Below are 25,814 nucleotides of genomic sequence, written 5' to 3' on the forward strand. Positions count from 1 at the left end.
CTAACCCCCGAGTGCAGCGAACTAAATGAATACTTTAGCTGAATGACATCTCAAAAACGCTGCAATTACACAATGGCATGTGAGTTAAACACCGGGGATGGGCACTAAACGGCGTGCGGGGGGGTTGTTAAAGTGCCTACAGGTACACATACTAGTCACAGGCTAACCATGCTGATGTCCCTCCCTACCCCCAGGTCCAGGGGTAAAGTGTCAGCACTGCTGTGCAACATAGAATGTGTGATCCTTTACATGAAGTTATTTACTATATTGGCTTTGAAACATAATTATTTTAGGGCTGTCAAAAGTAACATGTTAACTCAATTCTTCAATGCGTGGTTAGAAGTACCTGTCACCAAATAAACTTTTCTAAACTAACTCAGGCTATGTTCCCTAACTACTCCTAACACTCCTCCCGCCCTTAAAGAAAATTTCAGAGCTTTAAAAAGCTGTGTATCTTACCTTTCTTCTTGCGCAATCTCCCAACAGGAGAAAGTGAGCGTTTCCCAGCAGGCATGACATCACTGAAGCCTGCTGGGGGACCACTTCCGCCCTCACATGGTTGCAGTGCTGTGTTGAATACAAGAACTCAAGCTATGTGCAGCTTTCAGTGAGGCTCTTTGCAGCTTTCAGTCTGTGCAGCTTTCAGTGAGACTCTGTGCAGCTGTCAATCAAGCTTAGTGCAGAGAAACACTTCCTTAGCTTGGTCTCCTGCCACGCTGGGAGGAGACCAAACTCACTGTATTAACTGTGGCAGGGAACAGAACAAAGCCACCTAGTGCCCATTTTTTTCTATTACATTTTAAACATATTTCTGTTGATAATTTTAAAAGTAAGTGAATGGGAAAGTGTCTGCTATTTACACATGGAACACTATATTAAAAGTTTTATTTGGTGACAGGTACTCTTTAAGTCCTTTCTATAGACTTCTATGCGCACCTGTAACCCTATCATTCAGTAAGCTGACAGTCCATCTTCTCTTTCAATGTCCGTCTTGATGAACTTCAGCAGTTTTTCAGAGTTAGTGATAAGTTTAGGAAGTAGAGGAGCAGGAAAGATGCTTAATAAGTAGAGAAAAAGGTATTTTTGTCTAATAAAATAAGTGACAAAGTTTCTTATATTCGTTTGTCCTAATGGTTTAGGCAAAGTGTGTTGAAACAACAAAGACTAAAGCATACATGTCATATCACAGAAAAAAAATACTGCTTAAATGTTACTCACTAGATCAGTGGTCCCCAAACTGTGGCCCTCCAGATGTGGCAAAACTACAATTCACAGCATGCCTGGACAGCTGTCAGCTGTCCAGGCATGCTGGGAGTTGTAGTTTTGCAACATCTGGAGGGCCACAGTTTGGGGACCACTGCACTAGATCATGTAGATACTTTACATGTCATTTTATGTGTCTAGCTTCTGTATTTGGCTCCCAAATCCCTCTGTTCTGCTGCTCACTCGTTCTGACATCCACTGCTCAGGAAGGGGTGTGTCCAAGGCAAGCACTGAGCCCGCCCTCACTCACAGTACATTCACTTCCTCCCTGAGTCTGCTGTGCTGTGCATATTCATCCAATCACTGCAGGCTGCTCTATAACCTTTCCTCTCGGTTTGCATGCTGATAGGACAGGAGTGAGCACAGAGGAGTGCTAGTCCCGCCCTCACTTCGTGGACTTTGATGCAGATATTGCAGCTGGACAGGATTGTGTTCTGGATGGTATGGGGACCCCCTAGTGGTCTTTTTATAAGCCATGGAAGATTAATCTTTTGCCAAGATGTACAAAATATAAAAAATAATTATTCTGACGGTGCCGCTAAAGGCTGACTTTGCAAAAATTGGGAAGATGCCAGTGATAAAGTATAAATTGAGAAAGTGAGGCATTTTTGTGTCAATAAATATAAGCCTGATTTCTTAAGAAAATTGCAGCAAAAATAAAATAAAAATTAAGCATGTGGTTCATGCAAAATTAGTTCTATATTTTTAGACCCTTATTGCTGAATGCAGTGTGCTTAAACACTGGTCTAAAGTCCGCCAGGTAGGAGTGAGTTGCATTAGATCTACTGTACATTGTGCACAAGTTTGATAAATTTGACCCCAATTATTTCTAGTACTGTATATACATACTACTATACACACATTGCCCTGATTCCTATATAACAATGCACACACGCCTGTGTGGAAGGTGCATGCTACTGCAGGATAGAGAAATCCTTTAAGTAAGATGATGTTTCCTGAATGATCTCACACTAGAGATATTTTATGATTTCCGGACTGGCATTTGCGGGGAGAGAACCTGCTCTCATAGACAGTCACTGCTGGCTTCACAAGGTTAATAAAAACAAACTAAAAACCACCCAGCAAGATTTAGCACTCTATGGTAGTAGTATTATTTTGGATATTAATTGCAGTATTATGTGGCCTCTTAAAGGGAGATTTTTTTGCATACTGCATATTATTTGGGCACTATATTGTGGCATTAGGTGTGCTCCATATAGCTTTATCTCAGCACTACATGGCAGTATTATATGGGCTGCATATGGCAGTGTTATCTTAGCACTATATGGCAGTATTATATGGGCTGCATATAGCAGTAAAATCTGCACACCATATGATGGTATTATGTGTGCTCTATATAGCAATATTATCTTGACACTATATTATGGTATTATATGAACTCCATGTAGCAGTATTATTTTAGAACTATATGGCAGTATTATATGGCCTGCATATAGCAGTATTATCATGACAATATATGGCAGTATTATGTGGGCTGCATATAGCACTAGTAGGTATCTTAAAACTTGACACCAATATTATGTGTTTATAGCAGTATTATTTTGACACTTCATAGCAATATTATGTGAACTGCGTATAGCAATATTATGTGAAATGCGTACAGCAGTATTATCTTAGTGCAATCTGAAGGTATTAATGTGGGCTGCATATGGCAGTATTAATTTAGCACTATGTGGCAGTTTTATGTGAGCTATCTATACTAGTATTATCTTGACAGCATTATGTACGATATACATAGTAGCATTCTCTTGACAATATATCATAATATGTAGTCTATAAATAGTAGTATTATCTTAACACAATATTTTAAATGACTTACCTCACAGAGGGGAGCTCGGTCCTTATGCTCCCCCGTGCCGGCTTGCTTCCCAAATCACAGCCTCGTCCCACTAGTGGTCTCCAGCTGTTCTTTCCTCTTGCCAATATTCACATCCTCTCTGTTAGATGGAAGGTTCTTTTAGTGTAAAGACCTTACACTCATGGCCAAAGCTGTCCAAAAGACCATTTTTTGCACATGGAACAATAAAATATACATAAAACTATAAAACAATAAAAGGACCCGACGCATTGTGGAGCTTCCTCCTTCCTCAGGGGTTAATGTTACAAGCTACACATCCACCAACTCTATACCCACAATCCATCATTTCTGGAAATTACATCATTACTACCATTTTCATTCGTAAAAAAAAAGGCTACATATACCCACAATACTTCTAGCAGGAAATGACTTCACTACTACCACCATTTTCATTCATATAAAGGTCTACATATACTCACTAGAGATGAGCGAAGTTACAGTGATTCGATTCGTCACGATCTTCTCGGCTCAGCAGTTGATGACTTATCCTGCATAAATGATTTCAGCTTTCAGGTGCTGCGGTGGGCTGGAAAAGGTGGATACAGTCCTAGGAGAGAGTTTCCAGCCACCGGAGCACCTGAAAGCTGAACTCATTTATGCAGCTAAAGTCATCAACTGTAACGAATCAAATTGCTGTAAGTTCACTCATCTCTAATACTCACAATACTATATACCATGGAGTGATAGTGTTACTGTAATTTACATACAAACTCATCCATATGACATCAGTGCTACAATATACATTATACTCGCTCCAGGGTTTCATTAAAACCTTTTGGGGAGAGCGTGTCTAATTTAAAAATATATAAGCTTTCTCTTTTTACACAATAAAGAAAACCTCCTCAAGCCCTTCTCCACTTGCTCTAGCGGGATTACTTTCAACAACTCAGGGTCTCCATTATGGTGGGTAGCAAAGTTTAGGGAATCTATATTTTATATTGAATCTATGCGAATTATTTCGCTTTCTTAATGTTTGGGATGTCCTTCCTACGTACTGGATGCCACATGGGCATTCCAATATGTATATCACAAAATCACTACTACAATTAATATGAGATTTAATTTCTATTTTTTCTCCTGTGCTTCTACTTACCAATGATGTGGTTCCTTGTTGAATATATTTACATGTCCCAGCACATTTATATGCTCCTTTATGTTTATCACCTATCTTCTTTATCTTTTTACTATCTTCTATACAGGGATAAGATGGGGATATTTTTTCGTCTATCGTTTTTGCGCTCCTGTAATAAACCTCGGTCTACTGCACTTGCCCAAAGCCTCTTGTAAGAACGTATCTCCTTCCAATATAGACCAATGTGTTTCAAAGATTTTTCTATCTCACTAGCATTTTTAGAGTATCTAGTTACAAAGGCAGTTCTGTATTGATCTTTTTTGTTATGTTTCATTTTCTTATACTTCTTATCTACCTGTAATGCTTTATTTTCTCTTTGGTCCTTCCTAATCAAACTATCGGCTTTCTTCCTTGCACCTTTTATCACTTCTAGCAGATAGTATTTTTTTTTTGCTTTAAATCTATCCTCTATGACTCTTGCTTGCACTTCATAATTTTCTTTCTCTGAACAGTTTTGTTTCATACGTGTCAGTTGCCCAAATGGAATATTAATTTTCCAATTTTTTTAACGGATTACTAGAAAAATGAAGATATCTATTTGCATCCCGTCTTAAAGTGTGTTTTTGTGTGCGTATTTTTAGTGTAAATTTCAAGGTCCAAAAAGGTAAAAAAAAAGTAAAAAATTATTTAAAAGTTTCCTTTGTTCCTTGCAAAATCATGATCAGGTTGTCTATATACCTGCAGTAAAATTTAATATACCGATTAAAGTTACTTTCTTCTATGTACAGTCTCTCAAATGCTCCCATATACATATGAGCAAAAATCGGGGTGAATTTAATGCCCATCACTGTACCCCGATGTTGAATAAAAAACTTTCCATCAAATATAAAATAATTTTTGTTTAAAATAAATTCTTGACTTTCAATTAAAAACTCTGTTTTTTTTGCCATGGGCATTAAAACATCCTCCCCCAATATGGTAGCTATTGTATTCAGCCCTTTTTCTTAATGTATATTAGAATATAGAGAAGTTACATGTAATGTAATTACCCACATATCTTCCATAAAATAAAAATTTTCCAGTTCCATTAAAAGTTGTCCCGAATCTCTTAGCTAGGAGGGCAAGGATGTAACATACCGTTGCAGGATCCGATCCACATACTCTCCTAAATTGCTTGTAATAGAGTCCATCCCTGCTATGATGGGTCTTCCGGGAGGTGCCAATGGATTTTTTTGCAATTTCGGTAAAATGTAAAAATAGCGGATCGCTAAATTACTTACTGTTAAATAATCTTTTTCTACCTTGCTTAGAACTCCCATTACAAATCTGCTTTGAATTAATTTGTCTGTTTGTTTTTAAGGTAGAAAAAGAATATTTAACAGTAAGTAATCCAGCGATCCCATATTTTTACATATTACAGAAATTGCTAAAAAATCCATTGGCACCTCCCGGAAGACCCTTCATAGCAGGGATGGACTCAAGCAATTTATGGGAGTATGTGGATCGGATCCTGCAACAGTATGTTATATCCTTGCCTTCCTATCTAAGAGATTCGGGACAACTTTTAATGGAACTGGAAAATTTTAATTTTATGGAAGATATGTATCTATATTCTAATATTTCTGAAGAAAAAAGGGTGAATACTATAGCTACCATATTGGGAGAGGATGTTTTAATGCCCATAGCTCAAAAAGAGTTTTTAATTGATACAATTTTAAACAAAAATTATTTTATATTTGATGGAAAGTTTTTTATTCAACATCGGGGTACAGCGATGGGTGCTAAATGCGCCCTGGTTTTTGTTAATATGTATAGGAGATCATTTGAGAGACTGTACATAGAAGAAAGTAATTTTAATCGGTATATTAAACTTTACCACAGGTATATAGACGACCTGATTATAATTTGGCAGGGAACAAAGGAAACTTAAGATTTTTTAAAAGTTTTAAATGATAATGAATGGGGCTTGAATTTTAACGTTAATATGAGTAAGGAAAATATTACCTTTTTGGACCTCGAAATTTACACTAAAAATAATATCCTGCACACAAAAATGCACTTTAAGACAGTGGATGCTAATGCATATCTTCATTTTTCTAGTAATCCTTTAAAAAATTGGAAAATTTATATTCCATTTGGGCAACTGACATGTATTAAAGGAAACTGTTCAGAGAAAAAAAAATTATGAAGTGCAAGCAAGAGTCATAGAAGAAAGATTTAAAGCAAAAAACTATCCAGCATTACAGGTGGATAAGAAGAATAAGAAGAAAATGAAACATAACAAAGAAGATATGTAACTACTTTTGTAAACTAGATACTCTAAAAATGCTAGTAAGATAGAAAAAATCATTAAAAAACATTGGTCTATATTGGAAGGAGATACCTTCTTACAAGAGGCTTTGGGCAAGTGCAATAGACCGAGGTTTATACACAGAAGAGCAAAAACGATAGGTGAAAAAATAGCCCCATCTTATCCCTGTATAGAAGATAGTAAAAAGATAAAGAAGATAGGTGATCAACATAAAGGAGCCTATAAATGTGAGGTAAAAAAAAAAAAGTGTGGGACATGTACATATATTCAACAAGGAACCACATCACTGGTTAGTAGAAGCACAGGAGAAAAAATAGAAATGAAATCTCATATTAATTGTGGTAGTGATTTTGTGATATACATATTGGAATGCCCATGTGGCATCCAATACGTAGGAAGGACATCCCAAACATTAAGAAAGCGAAATAATTCGCATAGATTCAATATAAAACATAGATTCCCCAAACATGGTGTTTCGAGACACTTTGCTACCCACCATAATGGAGACCCTGAGTTGTTGAATGTAATCCCGCTAGAGCAAGTGGAGAAGGGCTTGAAGAGGTTTTCTTTATTGTGTAAAAGAGAAAGCTTTTATATTTTTAAATTAGAAAGGTTTTAATGAAACCCTGGAGCGAGTATAATGTATATTGTAGCACTGATGTCATGTGGATGAGTTTGTATGTAAATGACAGTAACAATGTCACTCCATGGTATATAATGTTGTGAGTATATGTAGACCTTTTATGAATGAAAATGGTGGTAGTAGTGAAGTCATTTCCTGCTATAAGTATTGTGGGTATATGTAGCCTTTTTTTTTTTATGAATGAAAATGGTAGTAATGATGTCGTTTCCAGAAATGATGGATTGTGGGTATATAGTTGGTGGATGTGTAGCTTGCAACATTAACCCCTGAGGAAGGAAGAAGCTCCGCAATGCGTCGGGTCCTTTATTGTTTTATAGTTTTATGTATATTTAATGGTTCCATGTGCAATAAATGGTCTTTTGGACAGCTTTGGCCATGAGTGTAAGGTCTTTACACTAAAAGAACCTTCCATCTAACAGAGAGGATGTGAATATTGGCAAGAGGAAAGAAACAGCTTGAGACCACTAGTGGGATGAGGCTGTGAGTGTGACTTGGGACGTAAGCCGGCACGGGGGGGGATGGAGCATAAGGACCGAGCTCCCCCTGGTGAAGTAAGTCATTTGAAGCATTATACTGCTACTAATTGCGGCATTGTCAAAGGAAAGTGGGCTGTCTGTTCCTTTTATTCTGTATTTTTGTTTCTGATTCCATATATATCGGAAGAGAGCGACTCCCATTCCAAAAGAAGTGTAGCGGACAGATCGGGTAATTTACTGTTGATACGCATTGTGAAGTTGGTGAGTGGTCAGTTTGGGGACCACTCACTAAGTGTTAGTTACACTTAAATACATGTGAGTCAGACTTGGAATATGTTGAAAGATCGGAGTCCGCTCCCTTGATTTTTTCTCTATCTCCATTTCTTAACACAATATGGCAGTATTATGTGGGCTGTACATAGTTGTATTATCTTGGCACTATAAAGCAATGTACTGTAGGCTGCTTGTTGTCCAGGGTCCATCTTCTCAGTTTTGGTGAAAGGTACAAGTTGAGGAGCAATGAAAGAGATGAAGCAGGACTTAAACAATTCCAGGCCTGTGTGTATGTGAGGGGCAGAAGCCACAGGACATTATCATCCTATGATTAATCCTGCCCTTCCCTATTCCTCATAAATTACATTATAATCCAGGCTGCGGAGTCGGCTGGGGCTGGCACCTATTTTTTTTTCTTTTACACATTTAACATCCTAAATTACAGAGTGGTATGATGTAAGCTTCCGCCTCGATTTTATGAAGAATTTACAGTAAATCCACTTTCAGATAATTAAGTGCATTTGTAGCTGAACGGCCCTGATCTCGCCTTTTTATTAGATTTGGGGAGTTTCCAAAACAGAACCGTCTGTTTCCAGTGGGCGAGGGAATCGCAGAAAGAGAGAAGAAAAGAAAATCATCTTTTATAGGACTATACAAGCTATGTCCCCTCCCCCCCTCCCCGGATAGAAAGAGATGTTGAGATTGTCTGATCTACCTTCAAGATCTCTGGAAGAGATCCCTTCTGCTAAGGGAGGGAACCAGCACTCCGCTCCATACTTTGTGAATAGTATAAAAACTTCAAGCTTTTTTCAATCCATGATAGGATGTTCATACAAAAAGAAGGAAGAGGTTAAAAATGTGCAAAAACACTGACGCGTTTCGGGAGACTCTTTTTCAAGGCCTTGAAAAAGGGTCTCCCAAAATGAGTCAGTGTTTTTGCACATTTTAAACCTCTTTTTTATTTTGCACCTGGCCAACTTGGACATCGGCGTTACAATGTGGAGGGGTGAGCGGAACTTTTGTTCTTTCTATCCACTTGAAGATCTATGCCTGCTATAGATAAGGAGTCTCTAAACTGTGGTGGCCCTCAGATGGTCCCAAACTGCACAGCCCAGCATGCCGGGACAGTCAATGGAAAGTTGTTCAGATATCTGGTCATTACCGGACACTTCCATTTGTGGTGATAAAATTGATTTGACAGGATTAAAATTATTCAAAATTTACCCAAAATTCCCAAATTTTTTAAATTCATTTCAGATGAATTTCTCATAATGGTAGCCACTATTATTACCCCTATAGAGACGTAAGGTTCCCTACTACTATTACTAGCCCCAAATCTCCTGCTATGTCCATCAGGATCCCTACTACTACCCCCAAATTTCCTGCCTTGTCTATCAGGTTCCTTACTACTACTACTACTAGCCCCAAATCTCCTGCCATGTCCATCAGGTTCCCTACTACTACTACCCCCAAATTTCCTGCCTTGTCTATCAGGTTCCTTACTACTACTACTAGCCCCAAATCTCCTGCCTTGTCCATCAGGTTCCACACTGTACTGCCAATACTACCAAACCCTACACAGCCACACATCTTTTGCCTTGTCCATCATGTTCAATACTGTACTACTAGTATTACTACTACCAGGCCTACAGAGCCACAATTCTCCTGCCTCCTGTTTCATACTGTACTGCTGCTACCACTAGTACTAGTCAGCACATCTCCTACCTTGTCAATCATGTTCCATATTGTCCTACTACTACCACTCCTACATAGCCGCACATCTTCTGACTTGTCCAGTGTTACATAGTGCAGCTACTTCTACTAGCCCTACACTACTGGACCTCTCCTGTCTTGTCCATCATGTTCCATACTGTACTTCTACTAGCCCTACACAACTGGACCTCTCCTGTCTTGTCCATCATGTTCCATACTGTACTACTACTAGCCCTAGACAGCCCTACTTCTTATGCCTTTTCCATTGTGTTCCATATTGCAGCTACTGGTACTAGACCTACACAGCTGCACATCTCCTACTTTATCCATTGTGTTTTCTACTGTACTGCCGGGAAACCAACTCCGCTCTGGATAAGAATAAAAGGAACCTAACATCCAGAAAACCTCAGAGCATCATACATGTACAGGGCAATCGGGGCTTTTTGGATTAAAACTAAATAAAATCTGATGGCCAAATCTAACCCAAAACTAATTTTTTAAGTTTCATTTATCTGCAGCAGTGACCTATACCCATCACTTATGAAGCAATTCCATATGCTTCTTCTACAATTCCTTTATGAGCAAAAGTATGTGAGTTATTTAGGACGTGCTGGGGGTTGTAGTTTCACAACGGCTGGAGGCTGATTGAATCACTGCGTCACTGAAAATGAAAGGAGACATTGCAATGATTCATGGTCATAGGAAGCAGACAGTTCACGCAGGGCTTCGGTGATTAATAAGAATTACCAGCGCCCAGGAGAAGCCGTCCTATTCTCCTCCAGGATCCTGGGGTATAAAGGTTTGGATGTAGAGAAAGCTGCATGCATTCCTGTTCTGTACTCTGTACTTTGTGTCCAGAATCAATGATCCAGGGAAATAAATTGCTTCCCGAAATTAGCAACATATTAACTATGTAAAGCTTCCTTCACGTAGGTTGGTGTAAGTGCAGTAACTTGTTATAGTGCAATACAACCTACGGAGACTTTTCACCAAATATGCGGCCAGAAATTGCATTGCATTACCATTGCATACAATGGTTCAATACCAATGGTACAATACCAATGACACCTACAGCAGTGATCTCCAAACTGTGGACCTCCAGTTGTTGGAAAACTACAACTACCACCATGTCTGCATGCTGGGAGTTGTAGTTTTCCCACATCTGGAGGTACACAATTTAGAGACCACTGCTCTACAGTATACAAAAGAGATACTATGATAGCATTATTTCATGTCTAGTGGGTGATTGGAAAAATCAAATATATTATCATGGATAGAAAGTCAAGATTTGCACTCAACATCAAAAGATTATATATATATATATATATATATATATATATATATATGCAAAAAATCTAATGTAAAGCAGCACTACTCAACCAGTCCTTATTGCAAAGAAGCTGAGTTTGAATTTGGGGGTTAAATAAACCACATTTTTGATTTTGCCCAATACTTTGGAGTGCTGCGCTGCTATTTGTGTGTGTATGTGTATATATATATGCATATATATTTGTATTTGTATATGCATTGAGTTGCTGCCATATGATAGGCTGATCAGCTATTTGTGTTAACAAGCAATTCAACAGATGTACCTAGTACATCTGTTGAATTGCTTGTTAAAGGGGTACTCCGGTGAAAACCTTTTTTCTTTTAAATCAACTGGTGCCAGAAAGTTAAACATATTTGCAAATTACTTCTATTAAAAAATCTTAATCATTCCAGTACTTATTAGCTGCTGATTGCTACAGAGAAAATTCTTTCTTTTTGGAACACTGATGACATCACGAGCACAGTGCTCTCTGCTGACATCTCTGTCCATTTTAGCAACCATGCATAGCATTATTATTATTATAATCACGAGCACAGTGCTCTCTGCTGACATCTCTGTCCATTTTAGCAACCATGCAAAGCGTTATTATTATTATAATAACGTCAGCAGAGAGAAATGTGCTCGTGATGTCATCAGAGAGCATTCAAAAAAGAAAAGAATTTCCTCTGTAGTATTCAGCAGCTAATAAGTACAGAAAGTATTAAGATTTTTTAATAGAAGTAATTTACAAATATGTTTAATTTTCTGCCACCAGTTGATTCAAAAGAAAAAAAGCTTTTCAGCGGAGTACCCCTTTAACACAAATAACTAATAAAGTTCAAACCAGGCATCAGAATGGGGGGAGAAAGGTGATTTAAGTGGCTTTGAACGTGGCATGGTTGTTGCTGCTAGATGAGCTGGTCTCAGTATTTCAGAAACGGCTGATCTACTGGAATTTTCATACACAACAATGTCAAAGGTTTACAGAGAAAAAGAGAAAATATCCAGCGAGCGGTGTGGATGGAAATGCCTTGTTGATGTCAGAGGAGAATAGGAAGACTGGTTTGAGATGACATAAAGGCAATAACCACTTGTTACAATCAAGGTATGCAGAAGCCTTGAAGCAGATGGACCAAAGCAGCAGAAGACCACACCGGGTGCCACTCTGAGGTCAAAATTCGCAGAGGCACCAAAATTCAACAAAAGAACGTTGTCTGGTCTGATGAGTCTCGATTCCAACTGCGACATTAAATGGCAGGGTCAGAATTTGGCATAAACAACACGAAAGCATGGATCCATCCTGCCTTGTATCAGCGGTCCTAGCTGGTGGTGTAATGGTATGAGGGACATTTTCTTGGCACAGTTTGGCCCCTTAGCACCAACTGATCATGGTATAAACACCACAGGCTACCTGAGTATTGTTACTGACCATGTCCATCCCTTTATGGCCACAGTGGACCTATCTTCTGATGTTACTTCCAACAGGATAATGCCCCATGTCACATGACATCATCTCATACAGGACAATGAGGTCACATGACTCCAATGGCCTCCACAGTCACCAGATCTCATCCAATAGATCACCGCTGGGATGTGGTGGAACCGGAGATTCTCATCATGGATGTACAGCCGACAAATCTGCAGCAACTGTGTGATGTCATCATGTCCATATGGAGAAACTGTGTGATGTCATCATGTCCATATGGAGGAACTGCGTGATGTCGTCATGTCCATATGGAGGAACTGCGTGATGTCATCATGTCCATATGGAGGAACTGCGTGATGTCGTCATGTCCATATGGGGGAACTGTGTGATGTCATCATGTCCATATGGAGGAACTGTGTGATGTCATCATGTCCATATGGAGGAACTGCGTGATGTCATGATGTCCATATGGAGGAACTGCGTGATGTCATCATGTCCATATGGAGGAACTGTGTGATGTCATCATGTCCATATGGAGGAACTGTGTGATGTCATCATGTCCATATGGAGGAACTGTGTGATGTCATCATGTCCATATGGAGGAACTGTGTGATGTCATCATGTCCATATGGAGGAACTGCGTGATGTCATCATATCCATATGGAGGAACTGTATGATGTCATCATGTCCATATGAAGGAACTGTGTGATGTCACCATGTCCATATGGAGGAACTGTATGATGTCATCATGTTCATATGGAGGAACTGTGTGATGTCATCATATCCATATGGAGGAACTGTGTGATGTCATCATGTCCATATGGAGGAACTGTGTGATGTCATCATGTCCATATGGAGGAACTGTGTGATGTCATCATGTCCATATGGAGGAACTGTGTGATGTCATCATGTCCATATGGAGGAACTGTGTGATGTCATCATGTCCATATGGAGGAACTGTGTGATGTCATCATGTCCATATGGAGGAACTGCGTGATGTCATAATTTCTATATGGAGGAACTGTGTGATGTCATCATGTCCTTATGGAGGAACTGCGTGATGTCATCATGTCCCTATGGAGGAACTGTGTGATGTCATCATGTCCCTATGGAGGAACTGTGTGATGTCATCATGTCCCTATGGAGGAACTGTGTGATGTCATCATGTCCATATGGAGGAACTGTGTGATATCATCATGTCCATATGGAGGAACTGTGTGATGTCATCATATCCATATGGAGGAACTGTATGATGTCATCATGTCCATATGGAGGAACTGTGTGATGTCATCATGTCCATATGGAGGAACTGTGTGATGTCATCATGTCCATATGGAGGAACTGTGTGATGTCATCATGTCCATATGGAGGAACTGTGTGATGTTATGTCCATATGGAGGAACTGTGATGTCATCATGTCCATATGGAGGAACTGTGTGATGTCATCATATCCATATGGAGGAACTGTGTGATGTCATCATATCCATATGGAGGAACTGTGTGATGTCATCATATCCATATGGAGGAACTGTGTGATGTCATCATGTCCATATGGAGGAACTGTGTGATGTCATCATATCCATATGGAGGAACTGTGTGATGTCATCATATCCATATGGAGGAACTGTGTGATGTCATCATATCCATATGGAGGAACTGTGTGATGTCATCATGTCCATATGGAGGAACTGTGTGATGTCATCATGTCCATATGGAGGAACTCTGTGATGTCATCATGTCCATATGGAGGAACTGTGTGATGTCGTCATGTCCATATGGAGTAACTGTGTGATGTCGTCATGTCCATATGGAGGAACTGTGTGATGTCATCATGTCCATATGGAGGAACTGTGTGATGTCATCATGTCCATATGGAGGAACTGTGTGATGTCATCATGTCTATATGGAGGAACTGTGTGATGTCAACATGTCCATATGGAGGAACTGTGTGATGTCATCATGTCCATATGGAGGAACTGTGTGATGTCATCATATCCATATGGAGGAACTGTGTGATGTTATCATATCCATATGGAGGAACTGTGTGATGACATCATGTCTGTATAGTGTGAAATCTCTGAGGAATGATTCCAGCACCTTGTACAAATAGGCCACCAAGAATGAAGGCAAAAGGGCGTCCAACCCGGTTCTAGAAAGGTGTATCTAATTAAGTAGTCAGTGAGTGTACACAGTGGCAGATAAAGAAGGTCCATGACACAGAGTTGTCCTACAGAAGGTTTAAAGAAGATTTATTATACTAAAAAACGTATCTCCTATCTGCAGAATAGCCTCCCCCCCCCCCCCCCCCACTATCTCCTGTGTGGAGCCCCAGCTCTCCCCAGGAGTGACGCAAAGATTGCTGAATGGCTCTCCCATAGAGATACATGGAGGGGGTGTGGCAGAACTCGCTTTGGGCAGGGGTCGTGACACGCCGCACCCGGGAAGAGCTGGGGCTTCGTACAGAAGATCGCGGGGGGCCCCAGCAATTGTAATCTAAAACGTACCTACTGTCCTGCAGATAAGAGATACGCTTTTAGTATGATACTTGTCCTTTAATCCTCTGTCTGAGTGCAGTTGATCTTTTCTGTGGTCCCAGCAAGTCCTGCCTAGTTGTGAGGAATGCAGACAGCCTAAAAGGTGCCTCAGTGCCCTGTGTCCTATCAATGTCACAGGCTACGGTACCTCCTAGACTGAGGGCTACTGTGCAGTGAGGTCACCACAGGAGATATGTTGGTCTGACACATGATAGAAGCAGTGATTATGTGTTTTTGTCTGGAGAACAGTGTTCCCCAATTGTGTGCCTCCCCAGCTGTTGCACAACAACTCCCATCATGACCTTTCGGAATATTGGTACAGAGAAGACCCAAGATATGGGAAACCCTTTCAACATCTACAACCAAGACATTGCAAGCTGGTGTTATATCTGTGGGCATTAAGCTGGCACAAACATATTGTCCCTAACCCAGTCCTCAAGGCCACAACAGTTCAGGATTTGAACATTTCCCTATTGTATTCCAATGGACAAAAAAAAAAAAAACAGAATTGTGGGCCTTGTGGACTGGGTTGGGGCCACTGGCCACCTATGTCAAAAGATAATGCTTGATGTCTTGAGTCTAACCTGTGGGACAAAGATGATGCCTGATGGAGTCAAAACTGGAGCCCTAATAGCATCTGATGCTTGGTCTAGCAAAAAACATTGCCCGTTCGTGTTTAATCCAGTGTTTCCATACCAGGGTGCCTCCAACTGTTGCAAAACTACAACTCCCAGCATGCCTGGACTGTCTTCGGCAGTCCAGGCATGCTGGGAGTTGTAGTTTTGCAACAGCTGGAGGCACCTTAATTAGAAAATAATGTTTTACCTTGTGTGCTCATCTACCTCTTGAAAGAGCCACTGAGTTGGTGAAACATGTTGAGGAGGGCCAAGGGGGGGGGGGGGGGGGGGGTAAAAGGCTGTCCGGGCATGCTGGAAATTCTAGTTTTGCCACAGCTGGAGGCACCCTGGTTGGGAAAGACTGGTATAATCTGGAAACTACACACAGGTGAAAACTACCTACTGGGGGGATTTGTCTACTGGAGTAACCTACCTACATATTGAGGGGAGCTACATATCTCTCTCCTACCCAGTTTGCTACATGAGATACCAAGGGGGCATTATTACAGTTTGGGGCACCATAATTAGCAGAAAGGTAAGGAGGGTGCTGGAAAAGTGTGGAGCCTATGATGTTAGTTTGGCTGATTCCGCAGAGATGAGTTGTGGCTAGAAGAAATCGCCCTGGCGGTCTGGGCCTGATGCAAAAGGGAAAGTGACCGGCTCAGATTACAGAAGACGTCACCTGTGAATCACTGGATGTAACGCACTGTAATCACTTATACAGTCTCCAGAAACTGTGTAGAGCTGGTATCTACCACTGTTTGGGAGGAATAGTGGTCTGTGCAGTCCAAAGTATGGTGATATAATGTGGTTATGGTGTTGAGGAATTATTTTTACATTTTTATATACAAATTCCTGTGTCCGTCCCTGGTTGGAAGGCACTGAAGTGCTTATTATTCTGGCAGCCTCTTCCCCTGTTTAATTGCAGCCTGTGCCATCATGTCATCTATCATGCTGCCGGGCCTATCTGAAACCCTTCTCAGAGCACAGTAATAGCACAAACAGGAAAGCAGGCAGAGACAGAGGTGGGAGACTTGATAGCGTTCGCCCAGACGGTCGGTACGGCAGGACACAACAGGCAGATTAAATGGCTCTTACGTCCTCATCCTATTTCCCTCAGATTATGCGATTGTGTGTTAAAAGAAATTCATGACGCTGTTTCACTTCCTTACAGGGTGAACCAATCAGACTGTTAGGGCCCGTTCACACCGAGGAATTCACTCAAGTAATTCCTTGTGAATTCTCCGCTTGAAAAAAAAATACAACATCTCTTCTTCCCATAGACCTTAATGTATTTTGCTCATTCTCATTCAAACTGCGGAAATTCCGCTTGCGGAATTCCTCCCTGCTTGAAGAAAGAGCATGTTCATTCTTCAAGCGGAATCCGCAAGCAGAATCCCATAGAATTTAATTGTACATTTTTTTCCGCCTGACAGTGTTTTCTTGCGTAATTTGAGAAAAAATTCAGCAAAAAATAAAAAATAAAAAAAAATAAGGTTTCCTCCTATAATTCCGTGCGAAAAAATAAATTAAGAAAATTCCTGGGCGGAATTTTTAAGCAAGAATGTGTGAACGGGGCCTTAAAAGACATATTAGCCTGGCCCTGCAGAAATGATTCTTAAAGGAAACTACGCTATAGAGATACTTTGCGAGGAGAACTAGTGCACCTATTATTGGAACTTTTTTCTTGAAGGTCTCATTCACATCTTGTAGACATTATGGGGGAGATTTATCAAAACCAGTGCAGAGGAAAAGTTGCCCAGTTGCCCATAGCAAGCAATCAGCTCAGCAAGCAATCAGCTCATTTTTAACAAGGGCTCTGCAAAATGAAAGAATCAATCTGATTGGTTGCTATGGGCAACTTTTCCTTTGCACAGGTTTTGATAAATCTACCCCTATATCAGTGTTTGCTAATCAGGGTGCCTCCATCTGTTGCAAAACTACAACTCCCAGCATGCCTGGACAGCCTTCGGCTGTCCAGGCATGCTGGGAGTTGTAGTTTTGCAACAGCTGGAGGCACCCTGGTTGGGAAACACTGCACTATATTTTGGGATACTGGCAAGAACACATGCTGACATCACTTCTCGGCCTTTTGGCTAAGATAGAGCGTAGCATCTGTTCTCATCAGTTTAAAGGGGTACTCCACTGTCCCAGCATTTGGAAGATTTTGTTCCGAATACCGGGGCAGTGGAGTACCCCTTTAAAGGGTACCTCTCATCAAAAAAACTTTTGATATATTATAGATTAATGTATGCAGAATAACTTTACAATTGCATGTTATTAAAAAATATGCTTCTTTCTTTTAAATTTTCCACTTTGAAGAAATGACCACTAGGGGTCTCCCTACCAGTCCTGGCAGCAAGCATTTCAGACTCATGCTGGAGTCCTAAACACTACGAGCTGCCAGTCTGCTTTGTTCACAAAGGAGAACACTCAGAGCTGCCAGCCTGCTTTGTTCACAGCCTGTTTGGCTGTGAACAAAGCAGGCTGGCAGCTCTGAGTGTTTAGGACTCCAGCATGAGTCAGAAATGCTTGCTGACAGGACTGATCGGGAAAAATACAATAGAAAGAAGCATATTTTTCATTAACATGCTATTGGAAAGTTATTCAACATTCATTAATCTAAAATATATCATAAGTTTATTTGATGAGAGGTACCCTTTAAAGCAAACGTGTCATCAGAGACAACAGGTGTAGAGAAGCACAACTAGATAGGGCTAGTCATCAGAATTCCAGGCGTACCATTTTTTTTATCTCTATAGTCCTTTTCATTGTTGAGATATGAGCCTTTTCTAAGAAGCAAGTGAGGCTCAAGTGCCAAGGGGGCGGGTCCCTGCACAACAAGATCTCAGGGAAGTCTCGCCCATATCTTGTGGCTGTCGGATGCAAGTGGGTAAGTAGTCTTGAGTCCACAATAAAAACAAAACAAAGGGAGCTCTGTGGCAATGTATCACAGGAGGATTATGGCAAACCAATGACCGAGATCATTCTTTTAGGCCGGATTCACACCACGTTTTTGCAATACAGTTCCCATATCAGGATTTTATTACAAAAACTGATTCCTCAAAACCTGACTAAACTGTATCAAAAAGTGTGTACAAATTTTAATCCGTATACGGTTTGAAAAATGATGTCTGGTTGCCTCTGTTTTTAAAGAAAAAAACGTATACGTTTTTAACTTTTCACTCCACTATGAATAAAGTTTCACTTGTTTGATTGCAATTCCAAGGAAAAAAACTCTGCAAAGTCAAAAACCGGATGGTGAAAACCGGATGGAACTGTACGCACATACAGTTCTGTACGGTTCCCATTGACTCCCATGTTAAAAAAAAAAACTGTACAGGATGCAAAACATACACAACCGGATGCATCGTTTGGCATACAGTTTTCAATGGAGAGTCAATGCATACGGTTTTCAATGGAGAGTCAATGCATACGGTTTTCAATGGAGAGTCAATGCATACGGTTTTCAATACGGTTCCGTACGGTTTTCACATTGAAAACGTATACGGGAACTGTATTGCAAAAACGTGGTGTGAACCCAGCCTTAGGCTGCATTCACATCTCGTTTTTGCAATATGGTTCCCGTATCAGGTTTAAAAAAAAAAAAAAGTATGTCTCAAAACCGGACCAAACCGTATACAACCGTATATACCTCTGTATGGTTTTAAACCGTACACGGTTTGAAAACGGATGTCCGGTTGCATATGGTTTAATAAGTAAAAAAAAAAAAAAAACGGATAAGGTTTTATGTTTGTCCTTAATTAAAGTTCTTCTTGTTCTATTTGTGGGAAGAACTTTCGGTCTGCACTGCGCATGTGCAAACTGCAAAACCGTATTGTACAAACCGGATGGAACCGTACGCACATACGGTTCAGTACGGTTCCCATAGACCACCATTTTTTTTTTAAAAAACGTATACGGATTGTATCCGGTTTTCCACCTGGACATAAAACATTAGTAGACTACGGTTTTGTGTACGGGAAAAAAACGGATAAAACCGTAAATGATGCAAAACGTACACAACCGGATGTTACCGTTGGCATACGGTTTTCTATGAAATGTCTATATATACAGTTGCAATACGGTTCCATACGGTTTATTCACTGAAACCGGATATGGGAACGGTATTGCAAAAACGTGGTGTGAACCCAGCCTTAGAGGCGGAATTTTAGCTGCGATATTCTGCAATGTGCACTGTGAAGTTGAATTTCACTGACTGCAATGGGATTGTGCTGGACCAGATTTTACGAGTCAAACATTGTAGTGTGAACCTAGCCTTAGAGTTGCTTCATATGTCCACTCCAAATAGCAACACTGGATATGAGATCACACAATTTTGCACAGACATGCAAATATTTTTGTGAAAAATCACTTAATAAACCTCCCCCAATGTTTTTTGATCTAGAGTAACCACTCTGAATGGAAGCCATGCTGGACTGCTAAACATATGTGATCGTACCCATAGCAGGTTGCATAACGCCATATCTCAATAGGAATCCTCAGCTCAGTTATATAGTTTGCATCCATCACCTCCGAGCCGCAGAGAGACAGCTTTGTGTCCTATACTGCAGCTGTCATGGTATTTTCTGTATATAGGAATAGATATACACAATACACATCCTTTATGACTCTCCGCATCTGCCTACGCACAGGACCACTTCCTCGTCTATACAGAATTGTCAGGATCCTACCTTATATTAATATTAGTTACAACTACACCACGCACTTCTATGGTTCAGTAGGGAACCACGTCCCTGGAGGCAGAGGTCACTGTGAATTTCTCTCCGGAGTGCTTTCCTGCCCCCTAATGGTGAGTAGTGGAATAACACTTACAATGGAATGTAAAGCATGATCCAGGCCATGGACTGTGGCACTAGGAATGCCAGCATGCCCTGCCAGCCGCATTATACCTTAATTCTTAATTCCGCAGAGACTGGCGAGCCATAGTTTATCTCGCAGCTATTAGAAGACTTTAGCAGAGTTATGTGTTCCCTGCCCCCCACCACTCACCAGACTGTCATGTTGACATTGAGAATGTCAACTAATCTGCCCCGAGGACAAAAATTTTTATTCCCTATTCGTTGCCGTGAACAAAGAGCCTTCAGACGAGGGAAAGTGTCGGGATTTAGCAGAAGGGCCGTGTTCCCATGTTAGGAAGGGAATGTACAGACACTTCCCCAGTGTCACACCTATGGCATACACTTGTCACAACCGCAATCGGGAAGCTGTCAAGGCATCAAAATCCCCATACAATGCAGCAGTCACCTCAGCTCTAACATATACTGGTATTAATTTACTAGGACATGCAGAGCTGTTCATCCTGAGCTTCCAGGTTCATAAATCCATCAAAACCTCTGAAACCACCTGCAGTCTGTTTCTACTACAAAAGACTCTTAGCTGTCTATTAAGATATTAAACTTGACCTCATTGACCCTAAATAAAAAAAGAAAATCTATACCTATAAAAGTTGTCACCCAACTTTGCACTGCTCCTACTCTCCTGACAAGCTGCTCGTGAAAAAACGGCCCCGAGGATTAACAGTGCTTAAAGGGGTTATCCAGGAAAAAACTTTTTTTTATATATCAACTGGCTCCAGAAAGTTAAACAGATTTGTAAATTACTTCTATTAAAAAATCTTAATCCTTTCAGTACTTATGAGCTGCTGAAGTTAAGTTGTTCTTTTCTAAGTGCTCTCTGATGACACGTGTCTCAGGAACTGTCCAGAGTAGAAGCAAATCCCCATAGCAAACCTATTCTGCTCTGTGTAGTTCCCGAGACAGACAGAGGTGTCAGCAGAGAGCACTGTTTCCAGACAGAAAAGAGCAACTCAACTTCAGCAGCTCATAAGTACTGAAAGGATTAAGATTTTTTATTAGAAGTGATTTACAAATCTGTTTAACTTTCTGGAGCCAGTTGAGATATATATAATATATATATATATATATATATATATATATATATGTAAAAAAGTATCCCTTTAAGGGGGTTCTCCTGAGGAAAAAAAAAAAGTTCTATTCAAATTAACTGCTTCCAGAAAATTCTAAAGATTTGTAAATTACTTCTGTGTGATTGGAAAATATTACAGGACTTACTCCAAGCCATTTAGCAGCTAATAAGTATTGTATTATTTTTTTTACTAGAATTTACAAATCTGTTTAACTAGTTTAGAATTTTATTTCCCAGAGTGCCCCTTTAAGTTCTCTATTGGTCACAAGAGTCCCTTGACAACAAACTAAATACTAAGCGTACCCCTGCCATGACCCAGATGATTAATCTGCTGTAGTCTATAGAGACAGTAGTCTATGAAGAAGCCGGACTGGTGAAACGTTGGGTGCGGGTGTCGGAGGTTACACTCTGTTGTCCACTTGGTAATTACTATTATATCATTAGCTTTTATTCTCATGTTTAGCTGCAATTGCCTTATGTTTGTACTGATATTGTTGGGCTTTTCTCCATGTGTTATTTTTCGTATGGATGTATTTTTGGCATAGAAATAGTCATAACATCAATTACATAGCTATACTTAAAGGGGTATTTCAGGCCAAAACTTTTTTTTATATATCAACTAGCTCTGGAAAGTTTAACAGATTTGTAAATTACTTCTATTAAAAAATCTTAATTCTTCCAATAGTTATTAGCTTCTGAAGTTGAGTTGCTGTTTTCTGTCTAACTGCTTTCTGATGATATCACGTCCCAGGAGCTGTGCAGTTCCTATGGGGATATTTTCCCATCATGCACAGCTCCCGGGACGTGATATCATCATTGAGCAGTTAGAACAGAAAACTTCAGAAGCTAATAACTATTGGAAGGATTAAGATTTTTTAATAGAAGTAATTTACAAATCTGTTTAACTTTCCGGAGCCAGTTGATATATATAAAAAAGTTTTTGCCTGGAATACCCCTTTAACTGAAGCATTCCATTGGACCTCCACCCGTAATTCTGCTCCTTCGAGTAGTATCTCTGTGACTTGTCATATGGTCTTGCTTTTTAATAGTTTTTTTTTTTTTTAAATGAATGTAAACTTTAGCAGTAATGTTCAACAAAATATTATTTTCATTATGTGATATATATACGTCTCTATGTATTTTGTAACAAGTGTTCAATATCCCTGCAGCGTCATCATAGGGGAAACCAAGTACTGCACAGTGCCCTTTTACATCTATGGGCCTTCGGTGTTCTCCCGGACAGGACAGGTCCTATAGACCAGTGTTTCCCAACCAGTGTGCCTTCAGCTGTTGCAAAACTACAACTCCCAGCATGTCACTGTTATAATTATGGGCAAAAAGGTTATACCTGCCACATCGGCTAAAACAGGTGGGCACAAGAACCTCAACATCAATGTTTCACAACTGGGGTGCCTCCAGCTGTTGCAAAACTACAACTCGCAGCATGCCCAGACAGCCGTTGGCTGTCTGGGCATGCTGGGAGTTGTAGTTTTGCAACAGCTGGAGGCAAACCGATTGGAAAACAATGCTCTAGAGAGTTGTAGTTTTGCAACAGCTGTAGGCACCCCAGTTGGGAAACATTGCTCTAGAGAGAGACCGCCATCTATTAACTCAGAATTCACAAACAGGTAGTATGAGAATGGGTTTTGTGAACTAGAGAACCCCTTTAAGGTGCTGCCTGGAGCAAGCACAGAGGGAAAGGCAGGTGCAGTTACAAAGGACAGACAGGGCGATCCTGTGTACGGCCGAGACGTGGCTGCTCAGAAAGAGACGCCACAGACGTATTCCCAGGGCAGTGTAACATGAGGCTCCATGGAGCTTCCTTTGAAGGGCGGCCTGCAGCGAGCGCGGTGTGGGAAAGCTGCATGGAGCGTATAAACAAGCTACGTGCTTCCCTTTCAACTCTAACTGTGTGAACATTTTAGGTTAGGAAGAAAGAAAAAATATATATTTATTATTTTAATCTTTTTATAAATCTGAAGCAATGGATGGGTAATTTATTATTTTATTTTTTTAAACTCTTTCTAAATGAACAGGAGAAAACAATGCTCCATTCTGCTACCTAAAAGAAGAATACTGCAGTAGGGGAGGGAGAACCTGTAAGATTTGGGGTTACCAGCAACTAAGTCAGGGGTGGCAAACTTCTAGGACGTCGTGCCGATCATTGTTCACGCTACGTGAAATAACCACATTAAAAGCAAAAGTTAAAGACCCTAAAAACAGTGAAAGACTAATGTACCCTTAAAACAGTCATAAATCCCCCACTTAAAGCAACAGATGGAAGAACCCAAGTATAACCCATGGACCTCCAATCAAAGCAACAGATAGAGGAACCCGAATAAAAGCAATGGACCCCTAATGAAAGTGATAGAGGAATCCAAGTACAGGCCATGGACAAATGGAAGGACCCATGTAAAAACCATGGACCCGTTATCAAAGCAACAGATAGAGGAACTCAAGTTAAAGGAATGGACCCTAAGTAACAGTGACATATGGAGGAATCCCTGTGCTGTATTTTGCTGCTGGAAATTTTCATACCCATTGAAGGCAATGGGTAGCAAAATATGCACCTGATTTTGCTAGCCATTGCCTTCAATGGGTATGAAAATATCCAGCAGTAAATACTCTTTAACTACACTTCTGAAAAAAACTAAAGGGAATACTAAGATAACAAATCCAAGATCTGAATGAATGAACTAATTGTAAGAAATACTTTTATCTTTACATAGTAGAATGTGCTGACAACAAAATCACACAAAAATTATCAATGGAAATCAAATTTATCAACCCATAGAGGTCTGGATATGGAGTCACACAAAATCAAAGTGGAAAACCCCACTACAGGCTGATCCAACTTTGATGTAATGTGCTTAAAACAAGTCAAAATGAGGCTCAGTAGTGTGTGTGGCCTCCACGTGCCCGTATGACCTCCCTACAATGCCTGGGCATGCTCCTGATGAGGTGGAGGATGGTCTCCTGAGGGATGTCCTCACTGACCTGGACTAAAGCATCCGCCAACTCCTGGACAGTCTGTGGTGCAACGTGGCGTTGGTGGATGGAGCGAGACATGATGTCCCAGATGTGCTCAATCGGATTCAGGTCTGGGGAACGGGCGGGCCAATCCATAGCATCAATGCCTTCCTCTTGCAGGAACTGCTGACACACTCCAGTCACATGAGGTCTAGCATTGTCTTCCATTAGGAGGAACCCAGGGCCAACCGCACCAGCATATGGTCTCACAAGGGGTCAGATGATCTCATCTCAGTACCTAATGGCAGTCAGGCAACCTCTAACAAGCACATGGAGGGCTGTGCGGCCCCCCCAAAGAAATGCCACCCCACACCATTGCTGACCCACTGCCAAACTGGTCATGCTAGAGGATGTTGCAGGCAGCAGAACGTTCTCCACGGAGTCTCCAGACTCTGTCATGTCTGTCACATGTGCTCAGTGTGAACCTGCTTTCATCTGTGAAGAGCACAGGGCGCCAGTGACGAATCTGCCAATCTTGGTGTTCTCTGGTAAATGCCAAACGTCATGCATGGTGTTGGGCTGTAAGCACAACCCCCACCTGTGAATGTCGGGCCCTCATACCACCCTCATGGAGTCTGTTCTTGACTTGTTTGAGTGGACACATGCACATTTGTGTCCTGCTGGAGGTCATTTTGCAGGGCTCTGGCAGTGCTCCTCCTTGCACAAAGGCGGAGCTAGTAGTCCTGCTGCTGGCTTGTTGCCCTCCTACAGCCTCCTACATGTCTCCTGATGTACTGGCCTGTCTCCTGGTAGCACCTCCATGCTCTGGACACTACGCTGAAAGACACAGCAAACCTTACTGCCACAGCTCGCATTGATGTGCCATCCTGGATGAGCTGCACTAACCTGAGCCACTTGTGTGGGTTGTATACTCTGTCTCATGCTACCACTAGAGTGAAAGCACTGCCAGCATTCAAAAGTGACCAAAACATCAGCCAGGAAGCATAGGAACTGAGAAGTGGTTTGTAGTCACCACATGCAGAACCACTCCTTTATTGGGGGGGTGTCTTGCTAATTGCCTATAATTTCCACCTGTTGTCTGTTCCATTTGCACAACAGCATGTGAAATTGATTGTCAACCAGTGTTGCTTCCTGAGTGGACAGTGTGATTTCACAGAAGTGTCATTAACTTGGAGTTACATTGTGTTGTTTAAGTGTTCCCTTTATGGGGGAAATGTACATGGCTAGCAAAATCAGGTGCATATTGTGCTACCCATTGACTCCAATGGGTAGAAAAATATGTGCAGCAAGTATGCAGCAAAATACAGCACATGTGGCCCTACCCTAAAAGCCATGGGAACCAATTAAATGCCACATCT

General features: G+C 40.8%; 1 protein-coding gene and 1 pseudogene across 3 annotated transcripts in view; one reads left to right on the plus strand and one right to left on the minus strand.

The window, feature by feature from the left end:
• The window catches only part of DYM (dymeclin), a 382,495-nt gene that overhangs the window by 83,930 nt on the left and 272,751 nt on the right, over nucleotides 1-25,814 (minus strand). The gene's annotated exons all lie outside the window — the stretch shown is intronic.
• LOC130343228 (U2 spliceosomal RNA) lies at nucleotides 17,593-17,817 on the plus strand (annotated as a pseudogene).

The sequence above is a fragment of the Hyla sarda genome, chromosome 1 (genome assembly GCF_029499605.1).
Source record: "Hyla sarda isolate aHylSar1 chromosome 1, aHylSar1.hap1, whole genome shotgun sequence".
Classification (NCBI taxonomy): Eukaryota; Metazoa; Chordata; class Amphibia; order Anura; family Hylidae; genus Hyla; species Hyla sarda.